The sequence below is a fragment of the Protopterus annectens genome, chromosome 14.part0 (genome assembly GCF_019279795.1).
Source record: "Protopterus annectens isolate FY-2018-M chromosome 14.part0, PAN1.0, whole genome shotgun sequence".
In the NCBI taxonomy this organism is placed as follows: Eukaryota; Metazoa; Chordata; order Ceratodontiformes; family Protopteridae; genus Protopterus; species Protopterus annectens.
This window is the reverse complement of record NC_056748.1, coordinates 164,447,793-164,454,652: the sequence shown is the minus strand read 5'-3', so window position 1 is coordinate 164,454,652 and position 6,860 is coordinate 164,447,793.

Here is a 6,860-nt window from a genome sequence, read left to right as displayed (position 1 = left end):
GGTAAGGTTAGCATTCATTAGTAAGGTGGTGCAAGACAGCAAAGCTCCCCCTGCTGCTCACCCTTACTGATCCAAGTTGACCTTAGCCATAGCCATCTCCCTGCCTCTTACTCTAACCTTACACTTAGGTTCATAGGTAGGTACTAGGCTATCGGCCCTAGGGCCTATACAAGCCCAGACAAAAATGTACCCTGGCTTTTGCCACCCAAGAAAATTATTTTCCTGTGCCACTGTCGAGCAGAGCCACAGAAGTGATCCCCAGGGTGAATTTCCTATTTCCCATCCAATCAAGATTTTTCTTGAACAGTGGTAATGAGGAGCTTTGTTTGATATAAATAGGTAGTTTATTCCAGAGTATGGGAGGTCTCTGGGACAGGAATCTATCCCTCCAGCATGTTCTGTTTATTGTGGTGACAAGGTTTAGGTCCCTAGAGCGTGTAGCTCGAGGGATTGGGATTTCTTTAAGTGGAGCATGTCCAACAGCTCTGGGTTTGACATAGCTTTGTATGTTAGGCAGAGATCACCTCTGAGTAGGCGATATGCGATGGAGTAAAACTGGAGTTTTTTGAGACGATCTGTGTAGGGCATCTGTTTGAGGCTGGTAATCCTCTTTGTGAGGTATTTATGCAGCCTTTCCAGTTGTTGTAGATGTCTTCTGAGGTACATACCAAAAGGAGCGTTGTACTCTATAATGGGCCTAATGAGTGATGAGTAGAGGGGTGAACAATGACCTCTTTTTTTCTGGATGAGAAACCTTTTGTGATGAGGTGGGCCACGCAGAAGGATTTCCTGACTAGTGTGGTGATGTGATTATCAAAGGAGAGACTACTGTCCACCTGTGGCCCAAGGTCTCTTCTCACACTTTCGGTGTTAAGTATGCTACCACCTATGTTGTAGTTCATGGGTACAGAGTTTTTAACAAAGGGGATGACAATGCACTTTATGGCATTGAGCTTGAGGCCATGGCTTTGACACCAGGCATCTGTCTCAGTGAGGCCCTTTTGTAGGATGTCCATATCGTTAGGAGTTTCGATTATGGCTCCTAGTTTGCAGTCTTCTGCAAACTTCATTAGCCAAAGACCTTCTGTGTTAGCTTGTACTTCAGAGAAGTAGATACCAAACAGGAGAGGACCCATGACTGAACCCTGTGGTACTCCACATGTCACTGGTCTGAAGTCAGATTTGGAGTCTGCTACTTTCACAGTGTGGGTTCTGTCAGTGAGCCAGTTGGCAACCCATCTTGTGACATAGGAATTTATACCTAGTTTAGTGAGTTTATCTATAATTCCAGAGTGGGGGATGGTGTTGAAAGCCGTGGCAAGATCTAGATAGGCTGTGTGAACCACCTTACCCTCGTCTATGGCTTTGGTGACTGCTACAAACAAGTCTATCAGGTTTAGGAGACATGAGCTGCCTTTTACAAACCCAAACTGGGTGGGGTCCAGAGTTTGGAGATTATCAATGTCTTTGTTTATAAGTTCCATGGCCTTGCAGACCAGGCTCATCAGGCTAATGGGGCGGTAGTTCCCGAGGTCCGTGGTGACTCCCCCCTTGTGGAGTGGGATAACCGTCGCTGTGCACCATTCAGCGGGCACAAAGCCTGAGGTGAGGCTATGATTGAACATGGTACTTAGGTGGGGTGCCAGTTCTTTCTGTAGTTCTTGCAGAATGCAGCCTGGGATGTTGTCTGGTCCCATGGATGTTGTGTTCTTGGCTTTGGAGAGTGTGGTTTTTACCTGTGCAGCCGTGATTACAGGAACTTTGCATTCTTCTGGTATAGAGATGGGCCCTTTAGGGAGTGGGGGGGGGGTAAAGTTAGCACTGAACCTATCTGCCAGGATGTTGGCAATATCAGTTGGGTTTGTATATTTAGTGCCATTGTGCTGTAACTCAGAGCAGATCTGAGTGTTGCCATTGAGATTCTTGACATAGTTATAGAATGATTTGTGGTTGTCTTTAGACTCAGTGGTGGTTTTGTTTTTGTAACTAGCTTTGGAGGATTTTATCAGGGATCGCAGCTTCTTACTGAGGCTGACCAGGGAGCTCCTCCACTCATGGGATTTTGCTCTCTTTTGCAACAGTTTCTTCCTTCTTTTGTACATTTTGTTTATGGCAGGGGACCACCAGATTGGCTTCCTTTTTTTGGAGGATAGCGTCTTGGTTCTGTTTGGGATAGCATGATCCATGCACTTGTGTAAATGCTTATAAAGTGCAATTGTGTGGGATTCAGTAGTTGTAACTGTATTGTCCATCTGCATGGGTGTCATGAAGTTCACCACTTCTGTCTTAAGAAACATGAAGTTGGCTTCAGAGAATTTTTTTACCGTGGTTTCCTTAATGGGGGGTGGGGGCAGGATGTGGATATCTAGTGTGATTAGCTTATGGACAGATTGGACCAATGAGGCATTGACTTCAGTTGTGGAACTCCGGTCACTCATGTTGGTAATGACTATATCTAGGATATTGTTGCCCCTGGTGCGGGTGTGGATAAATTGATCCAGGGCATTGGAGTTTATGAATACCAGAAATCATTGAGCGAAGGAGTTGGTACATGAGTAGTTTTCACAGTTAATGGTGGGGTAGTTGAAATCACCCATTATTAGGGTGTTTGGTTGAACCCTAATATTTTCCAGTACATCAAGAAAAGATGAGTGGGAATCCTGGGACATGGTGGGGGATCTGTAGCAAGCTACAATTTGAATTGCAGTTTTGCCCAGAGTTAGTTGCACTTGGATAACCTTGGATGCATTATGCTGAGCAACTAGCTTGGAGGTGGATATCCTTAATGAATATGGACACACCTCCGCCTTTGGTGTTCCAGTCCAGGTTACATGGCCGAAACGTGTGGTATGAGTTATAGCCTGCTAGTGCAGGGGTGCTCTCTGGAGCCTTGAACTAGGTCTCAGTCACTGCACAGATATCGATGTTCTCCATTTTAAGGAGTGCCTTGAGTGAGTGCATTTTGAGATTTAGACTTCTAGCATTGAGTAGCATCACCCTCAGTTTTTGCTTGCCTGTTCCTGTTATGGTGGTGAATTTGTCATTTGAACCTTGCCTAAAAAAGGCACTATAGGGAGGCAAGAACCTTAGCCATTATCCTGAATCCCAGGGGCGACAGGTGCAGCCCATCTCTGGCAAAGCATTGTGGTCTGTCAACCATGTCATCCCAGCCAGACAGATACTGGATCCCTTTAGAATGACACCAGAAGCTTAGCCAATTGTTGAAGTCAATCATTTTGTCCTTGTACTGCGGTATCATTCTGGGTGATGGCAAAAATCTACTCAGGGCTAGGGTCATACCTGCCTGGGCTACAAGATTGGAGAACACTTCCATGTCTCTTTTCATGTAGTCCAGGGAGGTACATCTCAGGTCGTTCATACCAACATGGACAATAATAGAGTCATATTTGTACTTGTTGTGGAGTGGCCTGAGTGCGTGGGCTATGTGGCGGATCCTAGCACCTGACAGGCAGCTGACAGTAACCTTCTCCTTGTTTAACCTGGTGAGTGGGACATCAGTGTGCCTGACTATAGAGTCACCTATGACTAGTGTGTTGGATATGTTGTTTTGCTTTATTGGCTGTGGTTGAGTGGCACACTGAGTCTGCGGGCTATGTGTCATTTGGGTTGTGTTGGGGGGGTGGAGGTTGCTTGCATTTCTGCTTTGGAGGTCTCTGTTGTTTGAGCATATTATTATTGAGAGCCTCCATGAATGTTTTAATTTTTCTATGTGTGGATTGTGGTGGTGTAGATTTAGTGAGACTATGTGATGAGTGTGGTGTGGTGCAAATGTTTACCTTCTCCTCTTGACTGTCAAGTTCAGTCTTGGTTGGAGAGAGCTTTACCTCCAGTTTGGCTAAATAAGTGCATCTCTCACAGGTTGTAGTGTTGGGTGGTAGGAGGAGAGGGTTGTTTGTGTACATGAGGCAATTTCTACATTGCCTCAAGATGCCCAGATTCATCAGATAGACAGGAGAAAACACTGGGAGCTGACCCTTGGACATGCCTGAATAAAAAACTATTTTCCTCTAGATAAGTGAGGAAAGTGAGTACAAGAGCTGTTTTTCTCTAAGCAAGTGAGGAAAGTAAGTACCAAAACTGTTTTCCTCTAGGTAATGAGAAAGGGTGAGTACTGTAGTAATTAGTAGCTTATTTAGAGCTTACAACAAGTTCTGAACAAGTGCTGATCGCGAATAAGCAAATTCAAGTGCTAAAACTAAGAATCTGTATCTGGACTAAACTAGTTACAGGAAAGGGGGGAAACAAGTGCAAATGCGGGCTTTTAAATCAGAAAGTTGAGAGAGATGGAAGAACTGCCCAAACAGCCAATAACTACAATTTTTGGGCCAGAACCACACCTTATATGGTGGATAGGTTACCTAGTGCTTACCACTCCCACTGATAAGCTAGAAGGCTTCCCTCCAACACAGAAAGCTTGGGGGGCTCAGAAGCTTACATACAGTCTTGGGTACAGCATATCTGAATCTGGACTACACTAGTTACAGGAAAGGTAGGAAACAGGCTTAGATTTTTTTTTATATACAGAAAAGTAGCTAAAACCGCAGTAAAAACAATTCAAATGCAGTGCAAGCTAGCACACTTGCGTATGTAGCAATGTTAGACCAAACTGTTTAAAAAAGGCAATTAAATTAAAAATGACTAAAAACAAGTGCAGAAGGAGTCTATTAGGTAGAATGAGGTAAATAGATGGGACCGGGGAAGTGTCCCAGATCAAATCTACACTGGGGGTGGGCAACTGCAAAAGCCTCCAAATTTAAACAAGAAGACAGGAGGGAGGGTGGGTAGGGGAAAAACATCACCTTCAGCAGAGATCTGAAAAACTATACAGTGAAGCAAAAACAACAGTGCACAACTCTGAAGCCAGCCAGCAATGATATAAAATTAGTCAATCAACAATTAACAGTACACAACTCTGAAGTGCCAGAAAAATATACTTAGCTCTGTATATCTCCAGATAATTTGAAGAGCACTCTGTCAGGACACAGGAAGGCTCCAGCAATGATATGCAGGCTGTTACTAAGAGGGTCTAGTATGCAAGTAATCCTTGAGATAGTCAGATAACACACAGTACGTAAAACCAGTTATACCAACTTAAGACACAGAGAAATAGGGGGAGGTGGGAAAAAAACACCTTCAGCAGAGATCTGAAAAACTATACAGCGAAGCAAAAATAACAGTGCAAAACTCTGGTCAGCCAGCAATGATATAAAATTAGTCAAGCAACAATTAACAGTACACAACTCTGAAGTGCCAGAAAAATATATTTAGCTCTGTATATCTCCAGATAGTTTGAAGAGCACTCTGTCAAGACATAGGAAGGCTCCAGCAATGATGAGTATCCATTTCTGTACCACATCAACTGCTCAGACAAAGTAGGTCTGAATGCACTGGTACAGTTTTCACCAACTGATGAGAAAAGGAAACTGTTTTCCTGTGGCAATCTTTTTCTCCCTGATGTTTTGAGTTTTAAAATGCTGGCATCAATCAACCAATCATACATTTATCTATGTGTAGCAGATGGCGCAGTGGGTTAAGGCTGTGAGCTGTAGTTCCTGTGGTACAGGGTTTGAGTCCTTTACCCCTCATGCGTGTACTTGGTGACCTTGCATAAGTCCCTTAACCAAATATTGCTCCTGGCCCACCCCTGAAAGGATAAAGGGTGTTCAGTGGACCTACTTGGTTCACAAATAATTATTATTGTCTGGAAGTTAGTGCAAAGGGTTAAGGCTGTGAGCTGTAATTCCTGTGGTACAGGGTATGATTCCCTCACTTACCTACTATGTGACCTTGAGTAAGTCACTTAACCAGACAAGGTTTACAGGCAACTGGGAAGTTGGGCTAGGCTCTTCAATGGTCCCCTGGACTGCTAGCCTAGTAACTATCTAAGAATTAAAATGTTCTTTTCCCATAACATTTTTCTTAATGATGAAAAAGTTTTGCAAGACTTATTTAAATCTGGAGATAAGTTAGCAGCATAGCTACCTTAGCGCCATCCATATTTGATTTCCTTATCTTTGTCTATGAATTCAGAAAATATAATCACAAAAGGACATGAAAATCTGAGGAATGAGTTTGTGGTGTCAATTTTTGAAAACTGCCAAAACAAATTATTTCCTTGCTTTGATTGTATTTTTTAATTTGGCATAATCTTATATGTTTGATAGTCTATACAGACTGCCCCAAGAGTTCAGTACCTCAGTAATTCTCAGATTTATTTCTTATTTCTCACATTTTAACATCTTCCAGTTTTGCAGTGTATATATGTTATTTTTTCTGAATTGACAAAATCTGTCCTGAAATCTGTCCCAGGAGATGCAATTGTTGAATTCCAAGGTCACTTTTATCTCCAAATTTAGTAATAAACTGAGATAAATAAATATCTTGTTTCTAGTTTGGATACAGTGATATTCAGACTGAAATTTCAAGCTGCTCCATTTTACCACATACATTTGAGCATTATCCAACAATATCTGTAAGGCATCACCTTGAGCTGGTTTGCAAGGAGCTGATAATAACGTTGTCAACCTGATTTGTTCCTTATTAACATTTTGACTTATAATACTAAGTCAAGACTTTCTTAGATATTCTGTGTGGATTGCTGAAGCGTAACAGAATATTCCATACTGCTTTTGGAATAACTTGCATGTACTGGGATAAATTCTGTTTTTGTTATATATTGGGCTAAATTATGTTGTTGTTACTTGTGCCTGCATATATTTCAGACTTACTTTGTTTCACGTTTATACTCTGTTTTGTCCTGTTTCATTCCTGTTTTGCCCAACAGGTAAATATGAGAGTAATCTACAAGTTTCCATAAATGAGAGACACAGATATAGTTA